Genomic DNA, 27,236 nt, shown 5'->3' with positions numbered 1-27,236 from the left:
ACTTTCCATTTGTCACATTTGACCAATAAAAGGATTTTGAATCCCTTCTTGAAATGCAGATCTTATTTGCAATTTTCCATTCCAGAGTTCTGTATTTGCAGGAAAAAATTATTTTAAAATTCTTGTTTCACCCCAAGAACCTTTAAAACATAATTTGCTTGATGGTTGCAGTGGTATAACTCTTGTCATCCCAGGGGCTCGGGAGGCTGAGGCTGGAGGATCGAAAATTGGAGGCCAGCCTCAAAAAAAAAAATAATCAGTTCATGCAAATGATAGAAGGCCGAGGAGCCTTTAGCTGCAAGAGCTCAGTGTGGACTGTAAAGTCTTGCAAGTCACAAGGGAGAGCTTTGGCTGCACGTCTCCGACTCCACCTGACAGGAACTGCGAGGGAAGTCAGAACAGATCTTACTGTTGGATTCCCCTCCGAGAAGAATGGATCCCAAATATTCCAGGTCCTCTGCCCCCGACCTGCACTTGCATGGTTGTGTTCAGCAAAAGGAACTTTGTAGACGTGATCGAGTTAAGGATCCTGAGTGGAGGAGATCGTCCGGGGTTACCCACGTGGGCTCTTCTGAGAGGGATGCAGGATCAGGGGATGAAAGTAGATATTAGAAAGCTACAGGGCCTTGAGTGAAGGAAGGTGGCAGCCCCCACGATCTGCCAAGGCAGACAGCCAGCCGTCCTCTGGAATTCCCAGAAGGAGTTCCTTAGCCTCTGGACACTGCTGTGCTGCAGACCAAGTCTTGCACCTGTGAGCCTCTGAGGGACATTCCAGTCCTTTGGCGTCTCCCCGTCTGACTCCTTTTCTCCTGTCAGACTTATATTCCTTCTGGCCGCGCCAGCAAGGGAGTCAGAAGGTGACGACTGAAAAGCTCAGTGGCCGAGTCTCCAGAAGGCTGTTTGGGGTGGGACTCGGAGGCTCATGTCTGCCCACGCCTGTGGTGTAAACACCCCCCATGGATGAGGTCACATGATCATTGTCATGTCACCGGGCAGAGATGCCCGAGTGGAGATGTGTTAAGGCCCCCGTCCTGGGTGCCACCTGAGTGTCAAGCAACCACACTGGCTGGACTCAAAGAACCCAAAGAGACAGGGCTGTCAGCGAAGCCAACTCAAAGGGAAGTGGAGGCTGAGGCAGCCTCCGTGGAAGGCTTTGAAGACGGGTGGAGAATTCCCCTTGGCTTCCTGTCTTTAAAATTGATCTCCATGGCGAGGAATCGAGAAGGTGGAAACTTCCTGACTGTGGTGTGTGAGGTGACGAGCGGGTGCTGATGTCTTCAGAGAGGTCCGCCCACATGGAACCCCCGGGACTTTATGAGAAGAAGGGGAGACAGGTGGATCCGCGTGCACCATGTGATGCTCTGCAGCACCCGAGGACTCTGCCCCCCAGCAGGGGGGAATCGCCAGATGCACATCCTGGAGTCTCCTGAAGGGGGAGCAAAAATCCAACCTTTTTTCTTCATAAAGTTGTCCTGCCGCTGGTATTTTCTTATAGCAATGAAAAGCTAACACACCACGTCACGACCCGGTGTTATGACATGTTATGGCATGTTCTGCATCTAGTGCCCCAACATAAATCTGTATATGCAAAAAAAAAAAAAAAAAATGAAGTTCACAGAACAGAGAATCACACCTGTGAGAAAGTGTCTATGTTTCCCCTTGGACAGAATCTACCTGGTGACATGGATTCCCTGTGAGGTGGGCAGCGTTTTATTTATTTTATTATATTTATTTATTTTTTCATCCCAAGAGGCACTGGGCTCCTGAGATCATCCAAATGAAGAGCAGGAGAGAAGGGGAAATATACGGAAAGCTGGATCACCGTCCATGAAAACCAGAGCTACATCAAGAAAAAGAGAGAGAATTCACGCCTCCGAGTAAATGCCAGCGAAGTTTCACTGAACAGATTCGGAATGTCCATGGGAAAGCTCCAAAACCCTCCAGCTTTTCTTCTTCGGGGGCAAAAAAAAAAAAAAAACGGGCCTGAAGATCCGCATCTAAGTTTGTCATTGGAAAGGAAAGTAATTCCCACTTTGATGTCAGAATGGATATAATTGCAGCACTGGGCTCGGTCAGCAGCAGTATTGTGCTGTGGACACTCAGGACGCCCCACCTATAGCAGTAGACGGAGAAAAAGTCCCTGACTCTGTCGGATGCTCCTATCTGAAAAAAAAAAAAAAACGTCAATTTTAATTTGATGAAACCGCTTCTTTCCTGCACCCATTTTACAGATGTCTTGGTTTGAAGGAAGCAGCCCTAGGACAGACTTAAGGAGGCACTGGGAGCACTAATTTCTAGACTGAATGCATGAAGGGCCATAAGCTTGGTGTCTGTGAGCACAGAATTTCCTGAGGCATGTGAGCGTGTGTGGGTGTGCAAGAGGTGACCTGTCCTGTGGTGTTGGAGGTTGCAGTCCATGGTCTTAGCCTTATTGCTTTGGGGTTTGTAGAGATCAAGACCAACAGGACAGAAGCATATGGCCAAGGAGAACCACTCAACTCATAAACAGGAAAGAAAAGAGAAGAAGAAGAGACTGAGGTCCCAGAGTACCCTTCAAGATGCTCTAACTTCCCCCCACGAGGCTCTACCTCCTAAAAATTCAACCCCTCTTCAGCAGTGCCAAGGTGGGGACCCAACCTTTCATACAGGACCTTTTGAGGACATTCCAGAACCAAACTATAAGAGAGATCAGGTATGATTTTTAGAGTAATGTGCCTGACAATGTTGATTACTGCAATCCGGATTCTACGTTCTGTGTTAATGTGATCACATCCAAAATAGAGATTTGATGTTAAAGGGGACAGAAAGGGTGACGAGAGTTAATGATGATACATTGTACTCCAGGGACAGGTGGAATGAAGGCCAAAGGGACAGATCAGTAAAGAAGGAAATCAGGAGAGTTTAATGGACCCACCAACGTCAGGGTGAACACACAAGGTCCAGCTGAGACCAAGTTGTGCACCCAGGGAAGCATTTTCTATGACTCCTTTCTTTATAAAAATGATTTCCCACTCCTTGGTTTATACCCAAAGGACTTAAAATCAGCACACTACAGTGACACAGTCACATCAGTGTTTATAGCAGCTCAATTCACAATAGCTAAGCTGTGGAACCAACCTAGGTGCCCTTCAACAGATGAATGGATAAAGAAAATGTGGTACATCTACACAATGGAATATTACTCAGCCTTAAAGAAGAATGAAATTCTGGCATTTGCAGGTAAACGGATGGATTTGGAGAATATTATGCTAAGTGAAATAAGCCAATCCCAAAAAACCAAAGACCGAATGTTTATGATTATATGAATGGTATGACTCTGTATTGTGTACAGCCATAGAAATGAAAAGTCGTACCCCATTTGTGTACAATGAATCAAAATGCAGCCTGTAAAAATAAAAAAATAAAAAATAAATTTTAAAAATGATTTTCCATTGGAAGATATCCAAAACCATCATCCCAAGAGTGACTGGTTTGAAACACTGATTCTCTATGTCCTCCAAGGCTGAGGATCCATTAGAATCGAAGTCCGTGAAGCCACAGTAGAGACTGGTTTGGGAGTGGGAAGTGGACGACTCCATTCCTTTCCACCAACCGGAATTTCTTAGCTATGGTCCGACTGACATATGGATCTGGTGGGTTCTTGAGCTTGGCCTCCAATTTTCAATCCTCCCTGGAGATCGATGCTCTATCTGAGGTGCTGGTGGTGAACGATTTTCTCCCATTCCGTGGGCTCTCTCTTCACGCTCTTGATTGTTTCCTTTGCCGTGAAGAAGCTTGTTCCTTTGGTAGCATCCCATTTAGCGACTCCTGATTTCACCTCTTGTGCTTTGAGAGTCTTGTTGAGAGTCGGTCTCTCAGCTGACATGAGCTCACTTTTTCTTCTAGTAGCACAGAGTCTGGTGGGCAGGTCTAGTACCTCCGTCCTTGATCCCCTCTGAGTTGAGTTTTCTACAGGGCGAGAGAAGGTGGTTCAATTTCACTCTACTACATCTGGATTTCCAGATTTCCAAAAGGGGGATTCTTGTACACCTTGCATGAAGGACAAGACCTCAGTCTCGGGTGAGGATAGTGAAGAACCAAGGTGGAGGTGCTTCCAGACAAAGGTGTGCTTCCTCCCCACCCCTTACGAGGAAGCCTGGTGCACGACCTGCATCTCCTGCTTAGTCCCACCTGGAGGCACGGGGTCTGGCCCTATGTCCTCCGGGTTCATGGGAGGTAGAGAATCATTAGCTGTGAAAATTCAAAAATGAAATGGGTTTGGACTCTCAGGGTGCATGGACCAGTAGGACATTGGACCCACCACCCGTTTTTGTAAATAAGACTTTACGAGCACACATAGGCGCCCATTCCTTTATCCGTCGTCCCTCACACAACAGAGGAGCTCAGTATGGTGGGCCCTCGGTACCTGACGTTTCAAACCCTGGAGGGCAGGCAGAACAACCCAGTTTCACCACTGTTTGCACAGCGTTTACACTGGGTTAGGTAGTCGAAGTCATCAGAGACGCTTGGCCTCACGGACTCCTGGTATGCTCCCCACGGAGGAATGGAATGACCATTCTTATCCCGCAGGATTTTCTGAATGGTTTCAAAGAGAAATCCAAACAGTAGCCACCTAGTGGCCGCATCTTCATTTTTGACCACAAGGAGAACTGGTAGCATCTTAAAAGGAAGAGGAGGAGACCAGGTAACTGAAGCAAGTGGCTCGTGTTTCCATCCCTGTCTAGAAGCACATGGAACCAGATGTACCCAAGATTCCTAGTGTGACCTTCATTGCTTCAGAGAAATCAGCGATTGCATTTTTTGCTGGTATAACCCAGGTTTCCAGAGCAGAGCTCAGGAGAATGAAAGTCTGTGTATCAAAGTCCATTAACTTTCCGTATCACTCTGTCTTTTTACTCAGGACTAATTTCCTAAAGCATTCCCCTTGTTTGTGGATCACGTGGTTAAGACGAATCCTAAAAAAGAATCGAGCTACGCTCCTGTTTCCAAGCATTTCTTCTGCACGTTGCAATTTGATTTAACTTTGTGTGCAGCACATTTACGGGGGAATTTTTTTTTTGTTCTTTTGCTACCAGGGAGAAAGTCGAGCTTATCAGAATTCATTACTCGTATCCCTCAAGGTGCACAATATTGTGCTTTTGGGTTTCTATTATATAACGCTGTGCTGGGGAGCACAGACGATCTGCAACCGGTCTTCTGTTCCCCGTTTCCACTACCATCGCCGTAGTCTCGTAGAGGTGGGCTGCAGGGGAAAGAAAATCAATGTAAGTGAATGAAATACACTTCCTCTGTCTTTGTTTTCCATGTTAAAAATTCATCTGGGGAACCCTTAAGAATATAGGCAGGTAGCTCCAAAAGCGCAGGAACAGCTGCCTCTTCTCGCTCTCTGAACTCGTTCTGCCCAACGGCTCTCTCTTCTGCAGTAACTGTGCATGAACGGCCACGCTCAGGGAAAGTCAATCACGATGGCTTCGTCTGCTCAGGAAGAAGGACAGAGCAGCCCGGGAATGCATCCTGACGTGGATGGCAGGTGACATTTGGAAACAGGCGGTCTGTTTATGAGCAGCCAATGAGCGCTGCCTATACACCCGGCATCCTGCTAAGACATGTGCAGGTGACCCACAGCCCCCATATTATAGGTACTTGGTCTTTCTGTCCAAACATCAATGGTGTAGGCAAAACGCCAACAGCCCAGAGGGTCTCCAACTCAAGACATTCCGGTGACGGTGGGCTGTCTGCAAATGCAAAAGAGACCCGCATCCCTCACACACTGTAATTTGAATTTCGATTCTTTCCAGGGCCGGGGATTTTCCCTGGAGACAAAGGCCCTCTTGGAATGCCGAGCCTAGGCTGCTAGTCTGGTAGGTGATTAAGAGGAGAAATGGCAGGCATTCTAGAATGCACTGGGCTGCCCAACTACCATGTTCAGTAGGGTAGGTGCAGTCGGTGATTTCAGACTTTAAATATTGTCAACGTGGGGCGGGCTCATTAAGACATGAATCTATTGCACCTTTGGAAACAGGCGATACGTTCAAAGCATCCAACAGACGTGTCTGGCTATTTCCTGTCTGGCAGTACTTACATTAGAAAGAAGAAAATATCACCCCTTGACCAAATGTTGCTTCATATCACACACAAAAAAAAGGCACATTCAAAGTTTACAAAGGAGAAGGGAACCAAAGCAATAAGGGTGGAATGATGATCAGGAAAGGGTCAGGACTTTGGATCCACCAACCAGGTACGGGTTCCATATTGGATGCCACTCTGTCTTCTAGTCTCTGGCGTTAGTTGGTGGGGAGAAAAATAGAAAACCGCAGGCACACCAGTGAGCGGCGTGCATGCAATCATGGTCTGCACATTCCAACACCTTGGAAGCTCCCGTTCCATTTCTTAGCCTTCCATGGGATGAGTGACGGACCTACCTAGCCAGGCGCATCCTGATGAGGGCGCACACCCACCCTGGCCACGGTGGGTCTTGGCAGTGGAGGTACCCATGAGTCCCCTAGGGCACTGGGTAGACTCTTCTTCACATTTATCATTTGCCCCTAAAAATAGCTTTGCTCGGAACCGTGTCTTTGGAAGAAATGGTTGAGTGGCAGTCATACAACTTGGACGGAAGCTTTGAAACAAGGGTTGGAATTAAAATAGAGGGATGTGGTCAGGGTGAGCAGGTGAATGTGGACCCAGGGCCGAGATTTATCAGACTGCATTGACCAGCAGAACCTAAATCCCCAGAGGCTCCAGTATCACGTCGCTGGGCTCTGAACCTGGATGTCTTCTACAGACATGTGTTCAGATTTCCCAACTCTAGGACGTTATAATTGGCTGAATATTATACAGGTACTCCTTGACTTATGGCAGGGTCGTATCCCAATAAGATTATCCTAAATCGGAAGCATTCTCAGTCAAAAGTGCATGCCGTACATCTAGTCTACCAAGCACCCCAGCTTAGCAGCACAGGACACTATAGAAGACCAGGGGTTCATCCTGGTGGTCACGTGACTCATTGGGACCCACAGCCCCGTTCCATTACCCTTGCGTCATGAGAGAGCTGTGCACAACCTATCACTAGCCTAGGAAAAGATAAAAATTCATAGTACTGTTTCTATAGAATCTATAATGTTTTTGCACTTTAATAAACAAACATTGTACACCAAATGATTTTAACTGAACAGCCATCTGAATTTGGATATGTTGCCTTCAAAGAGATACAAGAATGATGGTAAAATGAACTCTGTTATGGTTGAGATACAAGGAGCCCCCCAAAGATGATTTGTGAGACATGCAAGGGTGTTCAGAGGTGGACTTATTAAATTATGAGAGGTGTAACCTAATATATGGATTAATCCACTGGGTGGTGTCTGTAGGCAGGTGGGGTGTGGCTGGAGGAGGTGAGTCACTGGACACCTGCCTTTGGGGTAACATCCTGTCCCTGGTTGGCAGAGCTCTCTCTGCTTCCTGGTGCCACGTCCTGAGCTGCTCTCCTCCTCCAGGCCTTTCCACCATGATGTTCTGCCTCACCTTGGGCCAGAGCCATGGAGTCAGCCCACCATGGACTGAACCTCTGAGACCATGAGCCCCAAATGAACTTCTCCTCCTCTAAGTTTAGAGGTGAAATGATTGAGTTTTGCAAAGTATTACATAACCAGTGGATTAATCCACTTGAATGGACCAACTGGGTGGTGACTTTGGGCACGTGGGGTGTAACTGGAGGAGATGGGTCACTGGCCACCTCCCTTTGGGGTTTATATCCTGCCCCTGGCTCCTTGGGGACTATATCCTGTCCCTGGCTCCTTGGGGATTATATCCTGTCCCTGGCTCCATGGGGACTATATCCTGTCCCTGGCTCCATGGGGACTATATCCTGTCCCTGGATCCTTGGGGACTATATCTGTCCCTGGCTCCTTGGGGACTATATCCTGTCCCTGGCTCCCTGGTGACTATATCCTGTCCCTGGCTCCATGGGGACTATATCCTGTCCCTGGCTCCTTGGGGATTATATCCTGTCCCTGGCTCCATGGGGACTATATCCTGTCCCTGGCTCCATGGGGACTATATCCTGTCCCTGGATCCTTGGGGACTATATCTGTCCCTGGCTCCTTGGGGACTATATCTTGTCCCTGGCTCCTTGGGGACTATATCCTGTCCCTGGCTCCCTGGTGACTATATCCTGTCCCTGGCTCCTTGGGGACTATATCCTGTCCCTGGCTCCTGGGGGACTATATCCTGTCCCTGGCTCCTTGGGGACTATATCCTGTCCCTGGCTCCTTGGGGACTATATCCTGTCCCTGGCTCCTTGGGGACTATATCCTGTCCCTGGCTCTATGGGGTTGATATCTGGTCCCTGGTGAGCAGAGCTCTCTCTGCTTCCTGGCGCCATGTCCTGAGCTGCTCTCTCCTCCAAGCCCTTCTGCCATTTTGTTCTGCCTCACCTTGGGCCAGAGCCATGGAGTTGCCCACCATGGACTGAACCTCTGAAGCTGTGAGCCCCAAATGAACTTTTCCTCCTCAATGTTTTTTTGTCAGGTCTTTTGGTCACAGAGACAAAATAAAAAGCTAAGAAAAGCTCCTAAGTGTATTCCCCAGTCCAATGTCAGTGGTGTCCACACAGATGAGAAGATTAGAACTTTAGATGCAAATCAATCAAATCATTGTAAGTCGGGGACTAGGTCTACCCTGATGACCACTTTGCCCATTCTTATAGTCCAGTTGCCCCAAGTAGAAATAAAAATCATCTCAACCAGCAAAGGATGAGGACCATATTTTCATGAAATTGATGAGTTTAATAGGGGAAGACAATAAAATTCACAAGGGTTTGAGAGACGTCAGCAATGTTCTCACTACAGGGAGCAAAGAAAGTCTGTGGGGATGGGAAGACATTTCGTCTGGACTCCAGAAAATGTCTAAGCTCAGTTAGTGGATTGAAGGAAATCAAAGTTTCCAGGAGAAGGTAACGTTTAAGGTCAATGACATAGGACAGCTTATAGCTTGCTTCCCAAGACATAAGAAGTAGAATTTTTTGGAAGTTAGTCTGTGTGGAATCAGGAAATAAATGCAAAGAGGATAGGGTAGCCAGATGGTGCAGGTCTGTGACAGTTTCACTGAGGAGCTCAGACAAATCCATGCTGATAAACCAATCTGCCCCTCACTGAGGTCGAGACAAAGCAAAAGGAGGAAAATTTATTTGCTCCCAAACAACCTCTAACTGAAACATATATTATAAAAGATTATTTAATATTTGGGAGAGCACCCATCTCTATATTTAGGAAGAGGATAAACAGCGAGTTTTCTCCAGATGTTTGGTGGCATGGAGTTGTTTGATATGTTTGATGGATGGTTTAATGTTCTCCCAAGTTGAAAAAAAAAAAAAAGAAAACACACACACACACACAGAGCTACAATCTGGAGACCAATTACATTATGCTTATCAAACCTGGGTTAAAAATCTGATTTAATTTTTCAAATGGAGGTTCAGTCCATGGTGGGCTGACTCCATGGCTCTGGCCCAAGGTGAGGCAGAACAAAATGGCGGAAGGGCCTGGAGGAGGAAGGCCGCTCAAGACGTGGCACCAGGAAGCAGAGAGAGCTCTGCTCACCAGGGACCAGATATCAACCCCAAAGGCAGGTGCCCAGTGACCCAGCTCCTCCAGCCACACCCACCATTATTTTAAGGTTGAAGGTACTGCCTTGGAGGGAGAGGCTTGCAGATCAGAGTTGGCAGATGGTGGGGGTGAAATTCAAGCTTCCTAATTGTCAATCAAGGCCTGCTTTGCCGTATATCCCTAGAATTCATCTTCTTTTCTTCTGATGCTTTAAGAAATGAGTGATTAAAATAACGCAGGTGGTCTCGCTCACAGAAAACCAACCATCAGTGATCAGAGAATTGGAGGGTCAATGAAACTTTTGAGGGTTCCAAATTCTCAGTTTTTCTTGTGAAGAAATGAAGCATGCATTGCTTAGCAAACTCAGGAGACTTATCCAATGTATTTGTGAAATGCAAGGCAAAAAATTTTATATGTACAGAGATATTCAATGAAGAAAATGTTCTGAGTTGATTTCAGTTCCCTGAAATGGCAAATAGGGAAAACGCATATGTGAAATTATGACCCAATGAGAAAAATGTGTTCTTCTGCTCACATTATGAATCCTGCATGAAAATTAGGACTGCTCTTCAGTTTTTGATGATTGCAGGATGATTCTCCGGTAGTTTTCTTAGTCCTACAAAATCATGGTTTCTCAGTCCCACTATGGGAATACAACATACATTTTGAAGGTGGTGGTTATGTTACCAACTTGAGCTTTGGAAAATAACACTCCAAAAAAGACTATGAATTATCTTATCACCTGAGTTTGACCATGGTCAAACGCAATTCAACGAAAAATTATTGTACAGCTTAGCTGTGTGCTAGATCATGTGAAATATTCAATGATAAGACACTGATTATGTCCTTAACAGGTTTACAGAGGGGAAAAATAAGGACTAAAAAGGGTACCCAATTGACTACCCTAATTGTGAGGTGATGCATTCATTGGAAAGAATCAGCAACAGCGTGCCTCACAGAAGAGATTGAATAGAGGGGATTTATACCACAAGTGACATCCAAAGAGGGAAATCACAGGCTGCTAAAGTGGAAAGTGGCGACCACCCTTCTTACCACCCCAAAGAAGAGGATGATATTTGAAATCTCAATGGAGCCTGCGACCTTGGAAAGAGCAGGCGTTTTAGGCATGAATGAAATACATCAGAAGGGAGGCGAGAAAGACTCTGGATGACCCTCCCTGCCTTCAAACAATTTCCCGTTGGTGCAATCTAAATTTACTCCCAGCGGCATGGATCCTATGAAATGCTACTTCCAGAATTGACTGCATAACAGGAGAGGGAAATGGGAAAAGAAGGATCTGTAACGAGAAATCCCAAGGTGGGAAAATATACAAATTAATGAACTCACGCGGTGTTACAGACATTCAAAGACGCAGAGGTTGGACAAAATGAAACCGAAAAAAAGGAAAGATTTCTGGACTCTAGACTGAGACGGAATCTGTGTATTTGATGAGGTCAATTTAGAGATGTTATTTTCCACATTGTAAGGAAATGAAGAGTGCCCGTAAATATAATTCCTTTTAATGTCCTCCTCCTCAGAAACCTGAGACCAAACATCTGGCACATGTATCTCAAGGATGATTTGCCACCAGTGATGTATTAACCCACTGAAATGTTCACTGCACGTTTTGACTTTTTCTTGCCTTCAGCCTTTGGAACAATGTGGTAAAATACCGTCCTTTCCTGAAACAGGGAAGAACTGATACCAAAGATGGAGAAGATGCATGAGCACCCTCCCTGGTTGAAAATGGCTTTTGATTGAATCTTGTCTTTCTATCTATCTAGTTACTGAGGCTTCACGCTGGATCCCCACCTTGGCATTTTGGTCTCTGATGATTTTTCCAGCTGGGCGTGATCTATGTCAAGTAACAAGGATAATGATTTGCTGTGGTTTGATAGTCAGATTTTTCTATCTCAATGACGCCGCATTTTTCTTAAGATTATTGTTTCCATGAAGTAGACAACTTCTTGAGAAAAAAAGGTGTGTCTGTATTCTGGGTGAGGAGTTGGAAACTTCTTTCTTTTTCAGAAAAGCAACAGAGAATAAATCTATTTGGCTTTGGGTCATATGACCTCTATCAAAACTAGAGTTGTTCCTCAGAAGAAGAGAAGGACTGGTTTCAGAATCGCTGATAATTGCGAGATCTATGGATGCTCACGTCCTTTATATAAAATGGAGTTCAATTTGCTTGTTACCTAAGAACATTGTTGAATGTACTTGGAATTATTTCTACATTATCTATAGTACTTTAAACAGTGTGTTTTACTTAGCTTTTTCATCACTCTGACCAAAAGACCTGACAAGAACAATTAGAGGAGGAAAAGTTTATGTGGGGCTCATGGTTGCAGAGGCTCAGTCCATGGTGGGCGACTCCATGGCTCTGGTCCAAGGTGAGGCAGAACAAAATGGCGGAAGGACCTGGAGGAGGAGAGCAGCTCAGGATGTGGCACCAGGAAGCAGAGAGAGCTCTGCTCACCAGGGACCAGATCTAAACCCCATGGAGCCAGGGACAGGATATAGTCCCCAAGGAGCCAGGGATAGGATACAGTCCCCAAGGAGCCAGGGACAGGATACAGTCCCCATGGAGCCAGAGACAGCATATAGTCACCAAGGGATGTCCCCAGTGACCCAGCTCCTCCAGCCACACCCACCTACCTTGAGTTACCACCTGGTTTATGTTGACTGATGGTTTCAGAGGTTCAGTCCACGGTGGGCCGACTCCATGGCTCTGGCCCAAGGTGAGGCAGAACAAAATGGCGGAAGGGCCTGGAGGAGGAGAGCAGCTCAGGACGTGGCACCAGGAAGCAGAGAGAGCTCTGCTCACCAGGGACCAGATATCAACCCCAAAGGAAGGTGCCCAGTGACCCAGCTCCTCCAGCCACACCCACCTGCCTACCGCCCAGTCACTCCATTCAAGTGGATTAATCCACTAACTAGGTTACACCTCTTAGCCCAGTCATTCCACTTCAGAGAATTCTTACACTATCTCACACATGAGCTTTTGGGATACAACAAATATTTAAAGCATAACACGATGAAGATGTTATGTAAATAGCTGTTACGCTACATTTAAGGAATAATGTTGAGAAAACGTCTTCATAAATTCTGAGTAGTTTCAGTTTGAGGTTGTTTAAACACTTGGATATGCTACAATGATCCCTTCCATTCTGCATCGTTATCTGCGCCAATAGAAAAATTCTTGTCTGAGAAACTCGCAGATAACAAAGGGGCGATTATACTCCACTACACTCTTGTGGGATGAAAGAAGCTATTGATAACAGGTCAACAAATATATGTGGCCACGTTCCAATAAAATCTGATTTACCATACCAGGTGAAAACCCACAATATGATGATCATCATTTTAAATGCTCTTAATCACATGCACACACAGACTTGCACAGGTATCTTTGTCTATAAATACCCAGCATAAAATCTTATCCTCATGAAAGTGTTTGTTTTGAAAAGGAAGAACCAGCTGTCCAGGTGGACCTTCAATAAAACCAAGAGTTTGGAAAGAAGATAGTTCCATATTAGACATTTGAGGTAAGACCCCAGGTAGGACCGTCTTTAACTGATTCTTCGATATTATAATAGTTGTTGTTTATTTCAGTCACATTCATTGTATAAGAATTGGTATCACTTTGGCTTTTTTTGAAACTGGAAATGAAGTCTTGGAGAGAATACAACACAAATTAAAAACCATTATTTGATTTTTGGGGGGCCAAGGGGTGGTACTGGGAATTGAGCTCAGGGACGCTCGACCCCTGAGCCCCCTCCCCAGCCTTATTTTGTATTTTATTTAGAGACAGGGTCCCACTGAGTTGCTTTGTGCCTCACTTTTGCTGAGATTGGCCTCCAACTTGTGATCCTCCTGCCTCAGCCTCCCCAGACCCTGGGATGACAGGCGTGTGCCGCCACGCCCAGCCAAGACCACTGTTATTAAGGAGGGAAACTGGAATTTGGATTCCCGTCTGAGGAGAAAGAAATCTGCGCCTCTGTTACGAACCTTGGTTTCAGTTAGTGTTGGCCAACCATGGTCCAAAAATATTAAGCGGAATAATTCCCCGGGGAAACGATTCGCAAGTTTCGGATCACTTTTATTAGAGCGTGTTCTCATCATTCTGTCTCAGCAGTTAATTATTGGGAATCTGCTGCTGAGCCTAATTCATCCATTAAATTGTGTCTTGGGAATGAATCGACAGGAGAGGAAGCCCTGGGGTGGGTCAGGAGGAGTAGCGTCCTGCTTCAGGGTTCACTGCCCCAGGAGACGGGCAGACTCCCACACCCACCGGGAAAGGTTTGCTGGTTATGCATATGATGCTTTTTCTAAGAAAAGCAATTTAAAACTCCCCCAGTTAATTTAAATGGACAATCAGAGACTCTCACTGTGTCTGTGAGCGTGAGGTCAGATCAGCCCTGGGCGGTTGCCGAGGCTTCAGACCGTAAAACTGACAGCTGGGCCCGGAATGCCAGGGCCGAGGCAGGGGAGATGCATCCCTCTCTCTGCGTCCACTTTGGGGGACATTCAGTAGATACCTGAACTCTGGCCTGGCGGATTCCATACCCCGTCCAGGCCAGCGCAATGACCTGCTGTTCCTCTACAAAGATTGTTTGCTTGCAAAGGCCGGGGAGCTCTGTGCTGGGCTTCCAGAGCCGATCCTCGATTCAATGAGCTGAAATTTACTGCCTCCCTCCAGCTGGCGCACAACAAGCCTCCCGGAGACTTAGTACGGTAGTAAAGCGAATTAATTTCCTTGCACACACTGTAGACCGTCCGACTGCCTCATTCCCAGCCTGGGGACTCCGAGGCCCAGGGCCCAGGTGAGCCCTCCTGGCTCGACTGATTTTTACTTGAAGGAAGCAAGCAGCTTAAGAGCCACGGACGGGGCGGAGGCTGGTCTCCGGGAGGGACTGAGGCCGGTCCCGTCTGCAGCGTTATCGGAATGACGGAGTAATTCAAGGTCTGGGAAGGGAAAAGGAGAGATGAGACATTTTTCTTGCAACGAGTTAGGACTCCTTGTACAGGAATTTGTCAAAAGGGTCTGTAAGTTCTCCAAGGGCTCCTCCCTCCCCAGCTGGTCTCACGGAAGGAGATGGTGGTCGGGCAATTTGTTGGAGGCACCGGAAAGTTGACAAGGCCCTTATTTAATGGGCTCCTGTCCGACCGATTCTTTTTATAGATATGTAGATTTTATTTGCCCTCATTGTGCATGACAGAACGCATCCCTGCGTTTTGATAGATCCTACGTAAACGGAGCCTGATTTCTCGTCTTCCTGATTGTATTGTTTGGAAGGATCAATTCCTAAGATCAATGGGGGTGATGCTGGGTGACCGTCTGCTGTGGGCGACGCCCTCTCTTCCCTGAGTGGTCAGTGCCTGGGACCCCACCGTGCCCACACATGGACGGTTTGGTTCAGATCCCAAAGCGTCTCATGACCTTGGTGCAGTCTCCGCTCTCCGGAGCTGAGACACAGGAAGAGGAAGAGGTCCAGGACCACCAGCCTGGCTAGCAAGAGGGTCTGGATTCCGATTCAGGTCTCCATGAGCTCACCCGGGCCCCACCCCATGAGCCCAAACGAACCGATAAAGTGTGCCTGTGTGTGTGTGTGTGCATGTGTGTGTCTCTGTGTATGCATGTGTGTGTGCAGGCATGTGTGTGCACATGCCTGTGTGTGTCTGTGTACATGCATGTGTGTGTGCATGCCTGTGTGTATGCGTGTATGTGTGCATGTGTGTTCATGCATGTGTGTCTGTGTGCATGCATGTGTGTGCATGTGCGCGTGTGCATGCATGTGTGCATTCATGTGTGTGTCTGTGTGTATGCATGTGTGTCTGCGTATATGCATATGTGTGTGCATGCCTGTGTGTGTCTGTGTGTATGCATGTGTGTGTCTGTGTGTATGTATGTGTGGGTGCATGCATGTGTGTGTGCATGCATGTGTGTGTCTGTGTGTATACATGTGTGGGTACATGCATGTGTGTGTGCATGCATGTATGTCTCTGTGTGTGCATGTGTGTGCATGCCTGTGTGTATGCATGTGTGTGCATGCATGTGTGTCTGTGTGTTCATGCATGTGTGTGCATGCATGCAACTGTGTGTGTGCATGTATGCGTCTGTGTGTGTGCATGTGTGTGTCTGTGTGCATGCATACACACAAAGGTGTGTTCACACACACGTACATGCACACACACATATGCATGAACCCTAAGACCAGAGGCAGGCCCCGCTGGTCCGGTGAGCTATGTCCACCTTCTGACCAGCTGGCTCTCATAAGTGGACAGGGAGCAATGGACACCCGCTCGAGTCATGCAGAGTGTGGACTGAAGAAGGTCCGTTTTGACCACTGGTCCGTATGTCAATCACTGAAACCGTGGGTGTTGTTGGGAAAGGGCTGTATTGACGTGGAGACCCGTCCCAGGCAGGTGGACGCCTCCCGACCGCCTCCCCGAAGACGGGGCTTGGGGTCGCTCACGAGATGAATCAGGAGCTGGGTGGACGAAGGCGGAGGCATGGTGACTGAGGATAAGGAAACATGAAGAACGGGCGGGAGGAGGAGGCGTCCTCCACCTTCACAGCTCTTCACCGTCTTTAGAAGATGGTGCTGGTCTAGCTCAGACGCCTTCAGCTCCGACCTCCAAAGGTCTCCACAAGCCCACCAGAGGGGTTGGCGGTTTCCTCAGGCGTAAGCTCCGTCCAAGTTCCTGACGATTTACGCGCCTCAACCAGTGGGACCCACAAGCCAGAGGCGCCGTCTACCCAGCGCAGGTCGTGGAAACAGATTGGTCAGCAGGGTGGCCACTGAGCTTGGCCATAGGAGTAAGTTTCTCAAAGCCAGGAAGCCAGAGGGCTGATTTAGGTTGCCCTTGGTTGGTTCCAAACGGAGCAGGGATATCCAAGGAATGGCCGGGCTTTGGGACCATTGGACTCCATGGAGTCCAGAAGTAGGAGATCTTTCTTAAGGAGGAGCAAGGACTCGATGCTCAGCCTGCAAGATGGCGGCCTTCCGAGGAGCCTACGGCAGGTGGAGGAACCGCTAACGCCTCGCTCTTGCAGATCGCTAAGGGACGCAGGCCTCTGCCAACAGGAAATCTCACTTTTGTGTGAAATTCCATTGCATTCCCTAGTCAGCTCCTGGGAATAAAAGGACCCCAGAGGGAAAGTCTAAGATCTTTGGATCCATACATGAAAAAACTCTTGGTTTCAGAGAGTGGGCAAGGCTGTGTTGGAAAAAGTCAGAGTCACTTCGACGGGAAGACTAAAATGAAGAAAAGGCTCCGTCTGGACATAAGGATATGAGTGATTTCCCCCAGATTCAGGCAACGCATAGATTTCTCTGCTGGGCCTGGAGGTGCACGACTGTCATCCCAGGGACTCGGGAGGCTGAGGCAGGAGGATGGCAGGTTCAAAGCCAGCCTCAGCAAAAGCGAGGCCCTAAGCAACTCAGGGAGAACCTGTCTCTGAATAAAGTAAAAAATAGGGCTGGGGAGGTGGCTCAGGGGTTGAGTGTCCTGAGTTCAATCCCTGGTACCCCGTCCTACGTGCATAGGAACTCTAGGAATTCTGCAGATCCTAAAACACCCCAGGAGAGATGTTCCAGGGTCTGCAGAGAGAAGAGCTTGCCTAACAACCCTATTTTCCGGCATGAACTGAGCTCAGCACCTGACCTACCTTCCCTGAGTACTAAGTCCCTCCGGCTTCTCTGCAGATGAGTCCAGCCGATCACCTTCAGAGAAACCTACCCCGACGGCAGGTTCCCCGGGAGGGAAAGTTCAGTCCCGTTGGGCATTGTGGGTTCTGGAAACGTCACAGAGGTTTGGCCCGGGTGACCCTGAGGTAGTTGGACTACCTGGACACCCTGATTTCCCGTGTTGACTTCTAAGTTTCTCTTCCCGTCCGTTTGGCTAAGCGGGTTCGCTGCTGCTTTTTAGAAAATGCTACGACTCTGGCCAGAATCAGCCAGTGACTAACCTCCCCTATGCCCAAATGTCCTTTGGCAGCTGTGCCTCGGTACCAGGGGGATGGGTTCCAGGTCTCCACTGCACCGTGAGACACGGACAGCCATGCACCCTGAAATCCTTTAGGTGAAATGCCCTGGAATTTTTATATAACCCGGGCACCTCCTCCGGGGAACGTAGAATCTCCCCCTGATGATCTAGGAGACTTGAATAGTCCTTTTTCACTCTATCAGTCAGGGAATAAGGATCAAAAAGAGGGGACCATCCCCGTTGGACACGAACGCCTATTTCTAACGTGCGGTTGATGAACTGCAGGGTGCAGAACGCTGAAGGCGTAGATCTGCCTCTGCTTTTCTTTCTTCATTATCGACTTTTTTTTTGGAGAATAGGAATGACAAAAACAAGTGATCTTACCGCAGCTTCATTTCCTGGGGGCCTCGTTTCCCACGTGGACTCCGCGCCTGCTTTAGAGCAAACGGAATCGCGCAAAACCAATGCAGAAACCGGCGGGTTCGGCTCCTGACGGGATCGGCTGGAAATCACCCAGGTTTCTGCTGCCGGAAAGCGTCATGCAACCTCGTCACGAGGAAGCAAATCGGCAGCTCCAGCTGGAAGGGTGTTCTGCACCACGGTGAGCCGGGAATCTTCAAAAATGTCCATTTTCTGAAATAAACAAACCCAGGAGAGAAGGAAGGGGCCACTTTAGATTGAAGAAGGGGAGGAGCTCGCCGTCAGCCAACGCCACCGATGACCCGCACACCCAAGGCCGGCGAGGAAACACAGGCACGGCCTGAGATGCTGGTGTGATTGGCAGGTCGTGGCAGGTGAGGGTCTCTTAGACGATGTCGTGGTGTGATTTTCAGAACCTTGGTGGGACAGTGGCATCAGGAGGGAGGAGACTCTTTGTTCTTAGGAGGTGTCCACTAAAGTATTAATCCAAAAAATAGCACTTCTTCCCAATAGTTTGAAGTGGTTTGAATATATGCATATATTTATGCACTAATTATGTGCATGATCTTGTCTGTGAGGCAATGCAGGAGTGTCGAGAGGCAAAAGGATCGGGTTATCAGTGCCTGAACCCAGTCATGGATTAATCCACATGAAAGGACTAACTGGGTGGTGCCTGTTGGCAGGTGGGGTGTGGCTGGAAGAGCTAGGTCACTGGGGACATGCCTTGGGACTATACCCTGTCCCTGGCTCCCTTGGGACTATATCCTGTCCCTGGCTCCATGGGGACTATACCCTGTCCCTGGCTCCATGGGGACTGTATCCTGTCCCTGGCTCCTTGGGGACTGTATCCTGTCCCTGGCTCCTTGGGGACTGTATCCTGTCCCTGGCTCCTTGGGGACTGTATCCTGTCCCTGGCTCCTTGGGGACTGTATCCTGTCCCTGGCTCCATGGGGACTGTATCCTGTCCCTGGCTCCTTGGGGACTGTATCCTGTCCCTGGCTCCATGGGGACTATACCCTGTCCCTGGCTCCATGGGGACTGTATCCTGTCCGTGGCTCCTTGGGGACTGTATCCTGTCCCTGGCTCCTTGGGGACTGTATCCTGTCCCTGGCTCCTTGGGGACTGTATCCTGACCCTGGCTCCATGGGGACTGTATCCTGTCCCTGGCTCCTTGGGGACTGTATCCTGTCCCTGGCTCCATGGGGACTATACCCTGTCCCTGGCTCCATGGGGACTGTATCCTGTCCGTGGCTCCTTGGGGACTGTATCCTGTCCCTGGCTCCTTGGGGACTGTATCCTGTCCCTGGCTCCTTGGGGACTGTATCCTGTCCCTGGCTCCTTGGGGACTGTATCCTGTCCCTGGCTCCTTGGGGACTGTATCCTGTCCCTGGCTCCTTGGGGACTGTATCCTGTCCCTGGCTCCTTGGGGACTGTATCCTGTCCCTGGCTCCTTGGGGACTGTATCCTGTCCCTGGCTCCTTGGGGACTGTATCCTGTCCCTGGCTCCATGGGGACTGTATCCTGTCCCTGGCTCCTTGGGGACTGTATCCTGTCCCTGGCTCCTTGGGGACTGTATCCTGTCCGTGGCTCCTTGGGGACTGTATCCTGTCCCTGGCTCCTTGGGGACTGTATCCTGTCCCTGGCTCCTTGGGGACTGTATCCTGTCCCTGGCTCCTTGGGGACTGTACCCTGTCCCTGGCTCCTTGGGGACTATATCCTGTCCCTGGCTCCTTGGGGACTATATCCTGTCCCTGGCTCCTTGGGGACTATATCCTGTCCCTGGCTCCCTGGGGACTATATCCTGTCCCTGGCTCCCTGGGGACTATATCCTGTCCCTGGCTCCCTGGGGACTGTATCCTGTCCCTGGCTCCTTGGGGACTCTGTCCTGTCCCTGGCTCCTTGGGGACTATATCCTGTCCCTGGCTCCTTGGGGACTATATCCTGTCCCTGGCTCCATGGGGTTGATATCTGGTCCCTGGTGAGCAGAGCTCTCTCTGCTTCCTGGTGCCACGTCCTGAGCTGCTGTCCTCCTCCAGGCCCTTCCGCCATTTTGTTCTGCCTCACTTGGGCCAGAGCCATGGAGTCGCCCACCATGGACTGAACCTCTGAAACCATGAGCCCCAGACAAACTTTTGCTCACCTAAAATTGTTCTCTTGCAGGATCTTGTGGCCACAGTACTTCAAAGCTGACAAAAACACATATGTATTTTATGCCTAGTTATACATGTATGTGCATCCACGTGTCTTAGCGATGTGTGCGTGCACAAGCACATTTTTATAGTGTGCGAGGTGCATGTATATAAACAGCCCAGTGACATATAATGATTTTTAACGAGTTACGGAGCGTGTAAACCATGCAGGTCCCATGTGATTACGTGACGCAGCAATGTCATGCTAAGTCAGATGGTGCCGTGTACATTTGCACAGGAATATAGCATCCCGGTGGCCTGGCGCTGTGTGTGAATGAGACAGCAGAAGTACAAACGGACAGCTGAGGCCAGTGCGTGAGCACGGAAGATCACCGATCATTAGTGGTCTTCCAGTGAAGGGCCTGTAGCCGCCCGTCATGTTATTCCACCAACTTTCTGACGGTTTGATGTATTTCTTCTATAAAAATAGGGAGAACTGATCTCTGACCCTCAAGGCGTTAACAAGTACGTCCCGCTGGGTGTGGTCGTGCATGCCTGCCATCTCAATAGCCCAGGAGGCTGAGGCCGGAGGATCGCAAGTTCAAAGCCAGCCTCAGCAACTTAACCAGACTCCGTCTCAAAATAAAATTCAACAGCCCTGGGGATGTGGCTCAGTGGTCAGGTGGTCCCAGGTTCAATCCCTGGTACTCGTGAGTAAATAAGTGAATAACAAATGAATGCATACTTCCAGTGGCAGCCTTTCTGTGACCAGGAGGCACTCCGTATTTGGGTCGCGCCACGCGCCTGTACAGTTTAGTACAACTTCTCAATGTAACTGCAGCCGCCTTCAGAGTCAGCCTCCCAAAGTTTTCCTGGCTTCAATCATTGGATTTGGTTTGATGTTGTCCAGCCTCGGACTGTGGCTTTCAATCAGGGAAGAGCCCAAACCCGCTCAAAGCCAACGGCTGGGGACGGAGTCGGTAACCAAAATGACGGCAGGATTCAGGAGGATAGGAATTCGAAAAATCACTGGAAAATTCAGCAAAACCTGTTTGACTCAGAGACTCATCTTCCGGTGGCCCAGAGCCAGTGTGTGAACCTCCCTGCCTCCGTTTCCTCCCGTGCCACTTGGTGAGCTGACACAGTGTGTGCGACTGTGCATTTAAGTGGGTCACGTTCACGTCAAATAACGGGGCTTAATACTGCAATACTGATAAGGGCAACCCGGGAAATAGTGTCTTGGTTAAAATCTAAAAACCCGGGAAATAGTGTCTTGGTTACAAAGAACACTGGTTTGGGGTACGGCATGTCATCTTTTAAAAATAAAATTTTTGGAGGACAGTACTGGGAATTGAACTCAGGGGCACTCGACCCCTGAGCCACCTCCCCAGCCCTATTTTGGACTTTATTTAAAGACAGGGTGTCACGGAGTTGCTGAGGGCCTCGCTTGGGTTGAGGCTGGCTGTGAACTCGCCATCCTCCTGCCTCAGCCTCCAGAGTCGCTGGGGATGACACGGGTGTGCCACCGCGCCCAGCTTAAGATCCATTTCAATCCAGCGAACTCCTTAAAAAGCGCAGCCACGCCACGGTGAGCCAAGAGCGCTGGGGTTCCCGGTGGGGTCCGTGGCTCTGAGCGAGGCTGCATGAGCCGCGTTGCCGGGAGCTTGTTCACTTAGGTCTCCAGACACTGAAGTGCCAAGTGGTTTCTTGGAAGCTGCTACCAAGTGGGATATTTGTGAAATGAAGTAGGAAGCTGAGAAATGAAAGCAAATACTGAATCATTATGTGGGGAATAAAATTGCCATTTTCTGGGGATTGATGTGGGCAGGCGATGAGATTTTTTTTCTTTTTCCCAACAGAAAACAAGTCCGGGAACGTGATTTGGGGTGACGGGCAGACCAGACAACGCACAGTGCTCCCCCCAAGGCTGCCAAGACCGTTTCCGGGTGCGTTCATGAGTTGCTTTTCTAAGGGTTATTTTTTTCCCACCCCCAAAACACCTTTCGTCGTTCTCTCCTGGAGCCCCAGGAACTTGATGAACTCCCTTTGGTCTTCCTGAAGCTGAAACCTGAGTTGGGAACTTGGACCTCTCCTTTCTGACTTCTGGGTGATTCTCCTTCAAAATCCTCCTCCTGCCGTCCCCCCGGTCCTGCGGATGACGGTGACACAGGGAGACACACAGGTAACCTGCTCCTTCTGCCATATTTATTTGACCCGGTCGCTGACTGCTGGATGCACCTGTCCCTGATGTCCACTCTGGGAGGCTGGTTTTGCTTTAACTGCTGTGTGCAGAGAACCCCCTCCCTCCCCGGGCGTCACGGAGCCGGAGAATATCGTGCCGAGTTAAATGAGCCCATTCTCCTCCAAAAACCAAAGGCTCGTTCACCAGGTGCTCAGTGAGGGGACCTGCCACCCTCTGCCCACCAGGAGCCAGGGAATGAGCAGCTGACCCGGAACCCTGTGCGGGCAAACAGCCCGACCCTCCATCTCTCTCCGCCTCCTTGGGGCAGCGTGGACGTCCCCATGCTGATTCACATCAGCCAGGGAAGGTTTCCGCTAAGGAGGAAAGGACGGATGGAGGTGGACACCACCCCGGGTGGCCAGCAAGAGACCAATGCGTGAACCACCTGCACGCAGGCATGGGAACCAGGACGAGGAACCAGGTCGTAACTGATGCTCCCACAAAATGGACCCGGAGAACATGCCAAGAGGAAGGCGTTCACTAGGAAAGCCGGGATATGGCACGGATTCATTGGTACCAAAGGTCTGCAGCGGGCAGATTCAGAGACAAGGTACGTCAGTCGGCAGCTCCCAAGGCAGGCGTCTTGGGGGATGACCCCTGAGAAAGGGAAGGAGCTATTTTGGGGGGCAAAAAAAAAATGTTCTGAAATGAGTTGTAGGCAGGATGGCACAGACCTGTGAGCTTGCAATAAAAGTTCCTGGAGATTGTGCTCTTGAGTCGAAAGAGTCTGTTATTCGTGAATTGTATTGAATGTTGATAGAGCTCGATTCACAATAGATAAAATACAGAACCAACCTCGGTGCCCTCAACAGATGAATGGATAAAGAAAATGTGGTACATGTACACAGTGGAATATTACTCAGCCCTAAAGAAGAATGATATGATGGCATTTGCTGGTCAATGGATGGAGCTGGAGAATATCATGCCAAGTGAAATAAGCCAATCCCCCAAAACCAAAGGCTGAATGTTTTCTCTGATATGCAGATGCTAATTCACATAAGGGGTGCTAGGGAAGAATAGAGGTACTTAGATTAGGTAGAGGGAGTGAAGGAGGGAAGGGTGTGGGGCAGGAAGGACAGTAGAGTGAACAGACATGGTGACTCATGTGCATGTGTGACTGCATGGCCATGTGATCCTGCAACATGTGCAATCAGAAAAATGAGAGATGACCCTCCATTTATGTCTGATCTGTCAAAATGCAGCCATGCCTTCTGCTGTCAGGTGTGATTAGAAAAATAAATAGATATTTTGTTACCAAAATGCGTTGTAATTTAAAATATTAGTGCAATCACTATGGAGAGAAGACAGGGAATGGAAGTACTGTGTGACCCAGCTGGACCACTCCTGAGTATTTATCTTGAAGAACTAAAGTCATCATGCTACAGTGATTGATGAACACCCATGTTTATAGCAGCTCAATTCACAATGGCCAAACTATGGAACCAAATAGCTATCCATCAACAGGAGAATGCATAAAGAAAATGTGGTGTATATGCACAATGGAATATTACTCAGCCATAAAGAAGAATGGAATGATGACATTTGCAGGAAAATGGATGGAGTTGGAGAATATCATGCTAAGTGAAACAAGCCAGACTCAGGAGCTCAAAGTTTGTGTGTTTTGTCTCATAAGTGGCTGCTAGAGAAGAAAAGGAAGAGAAAGGTGGGGATGAGGATCTAATGGAAGTCCCAGGGAGATCCGCGAGGAAAGGGCCCACGGAGAACTGCTGGGAGTGATACTGGCCAAATCATGCCGCCATATTGTGGGCGTGCGCAAATAGGTAACCTTAAATCCCATCGTCATGTTCGACTGGAGTGCACCAGTAAAATATTGTGGAAAGAGAAGATTTAAATGAAAATATAGATTCTTAAAAATAGAGTCATGCATTCCGTCGGAACCCCACCTTCAGTACCGCACTTCGATGTTTCCTGGAGCGGGTGATGATTGGCAGGTTGAATCTCTCCCGTGAGGCTGGGTCGCAGAATGGGCTGCAGCTCCCAGTGAGGCAAGTGACCAGGAGGGTCAGCAGCGGGTGGGCTTCAGTGCACTGTTAGGGGACTGCGTCAGCCTCCTCAGCAGGGAGCGAGCGTCTCCAAGGGGGACACACTTATGGGGAAGGAGCTTTGTATGGTGACTTGCGTGGGCGTCTCGGGAATGTCCACAAGAAGACAGCGGCATGAAGGTAAAATGAAAAGGGTTTTCATGCAATTATCCGTGAGTGTGAGGGTTGATGCCATGAGTGGCATCTCTCCAAGGTCGGACAGATGGTTGCTAGGGAGGTGTTTCTGCAGAAGCTGGACAATTTTTTTGTATAAGGTGGTGGTGGCCTTTGTGTAAAGCTGAGGTTCTGGCAGAATTTCTTTAAAGGGACCTTTTTTAAAATTTTTTATTTGTTCTAATGAGTCTAACCTGACAGCAGAAGGCATGACTGCATTTTGACAGTTCAGACATAAATGGAGGGTCGTCTCTCATTTTTCTGACTGTCCATGTTGCAGGATCACATGGTCATGCAGTCACACATGCACATGAGTCAGCACGTCTGTCACTCTACTGTCCTTCCTGCCCCACACCCTTCCCTCCTTCACTCCCTCTACCTAATCCAAAGCACCTCTATTCTTCCCTATCCACCCCCCTTATTGTGAATTAGCATCCGCATATCAGAGAGAACATTGTGCCTTTGGTTTTTTGGTTTAGTTTATTTCACTTAGCATGATATTCTCCAGCTCCATCCATTTACCAGCAAATGCCACCATTTCATTTTTCTTTACAGCTAAGTAATATTCCATTGTGTAGATGTACCACATTTTCTTTATCCACTCATCTGCTGAAGGACACCTAGGTTGGTTCCATAGGTTAGCTATTGTGAGTTGAGCTGCTATAAACACTGATGTGGCTGCGTCACTGTAGGGTGCTGATTTTAAGTCCTTTGGGTCTAAACTGAGGAGTGGGAGAGCTGGGTCACATGGTGGGTCCATTCCAAGTTTTCTGAGGAATCTCCACACTGCTTTCCAGAGTGGCTGCACCATTTTGCATTCCCACCGGCCACGTGTGAGTGGACCTTTTCCCCACGTCCTCGCCCACACTTACTGTTGCTGGTCTTCTTGATCATGGCCAATCTGACTGGAGAGACGTGAAATATTGAAGCATTTTGGATTTTCATTTCTCTAATTGCTAGAGATGTTCAACATTTTCACATATTTGTTGATCAATGAGGACTCTTGTGATCAGGGAAATATGCATGAGATCCCCGAACTGTGGTCTCTTGGCTTTGTTTATTTATTTTGTTGGGATTTGACTCAGGCGACTTCCTTTGTATTCTGATGAGGTTCACAGCTATGACGGTTGGTAGGTTAAGCGTTTTAACTGTGTCTTTTACTTAGGATATTTGAAATGTAGTTGGGTTGATTAAGATATAACCTCATCAGGAATCAAGGAGCATCTGTACCTTGAAGAACAATAATGGAGCCGGGCACATGGTGCACTCCTATAATCTCAGTGACTAGGGAGGCTGAGGCATGAGGAACATGAGTTTGAGACCAGCCTCAGCAGATTACTAGAGTCACGAGACAAGACGCTGTCTTAAAATAAAACCTGAAAAGGGCTGAGGATGTGACTCAGTGGTTAAGCACCCCTGAGTTCAATTCCCAGCACCCTAGTGAGACCTGGGATGTGGCTCAGTGGTACAGCACTTGCCTGGCATGCATGAGGCCCTGGGTTCCATCCACTGCACCACAGAGAACTATTAGTGATACCCAAAGATCCCCACCTCCTGGATTCCATGCCTTTCTCTATTGAATGTAGTTTGCACCCATTTCTCAGCAATAGAAGTAGAGGATAGGGTATATGTTCCAAGGTGAGGTTATAAAAGACCATGCCACCCATTTTCCTGCAAAGACTGTCTGGCCCTGTCGCTTGCTTGTCATTGTGCAATGAGTTGCCAAGTGGCCATCAACTGGCGAGGAGCCGAGTGTAGCCTCCCACTAATATCCAGGGAGCCATGGAGTCCTCAGACCCAAAGTCTGCAAGGCAATGAATCTTTCCACCACCCACAGGGGTAAAATCTGGAAGCAGATTCCCTCTCAGGGTGAACAGGATCGATACTTTATAACAGTTCATGAACTAAAAGACAAAGTGGAGTCGTGCCCTGGTTTTCGAACCACAGACACCCTAATACTGTTATTTTGAAGCTACTGAGTCCCGGGATGACTTGTTACGCAGCAATAGGTGAACTGATACATGTCGCCTTTGTAAGGAACAGAATGGGAGGCAGAGAGTAACACTGGATCCAGGTGCACGAGTGATAGGACAAGAATAATTTTTAAACCGAAGTAACAGCGATGCTGTGTGTTTGAAGTTGGCTTGGAATGTGAGGACCTAAACTTTCCTAAGGAATTGCAAGATAAATAAATAAGCAATATCTCTAGTTCACGTAGAGGTGAAATGCAGGCCCTGAAGTTCTCATGTGGCATTTTAAAAGCAGTGATATGAACATGGAAAAGGATGCGCTAAGGTTCGAGGAGACTCCGTTGATGAAATTGTCCTGCTGATTCTTGCTCCTCTGAGTCAAGCAGATAGAGAAAGTAACGGAGTCATCTTCTCTACGGCCGCTGAACACGGTGAGCCAGCGAGAGGCCCTCTCCAGAGGCCAGAGAGGCAGGAGGCTGTGCATCCTTCAAGCTGTACAAGGTCCTTCTGGTTATATCCGTTTCCTTTCTTCTGCCTTCAAAAACCATAGGAAAAACATTCCCCAGGTATTCAACTCCTACCTGCAAACTTTTAATTTCATTGCCAAGGAATGCAGCTGCCTTTATCCCTGAAACATGAACACAGAAAAGCTTGTAAAACACGACTCT

Source organism: Sciurus vulgaris (assembly GCF_902686455.1).
Source record: "Sciurus vulgaris genome assembly, chromosome: X".
Lineage (NCBI taxonomy): Eukaryota > Metazoa > Chordata > Mammalia > Rodentia > Sciuridae > Sciurus > Sciurus vulgaris.
This window is presented reverse-complemented; position numbering follows the sequence as displayed.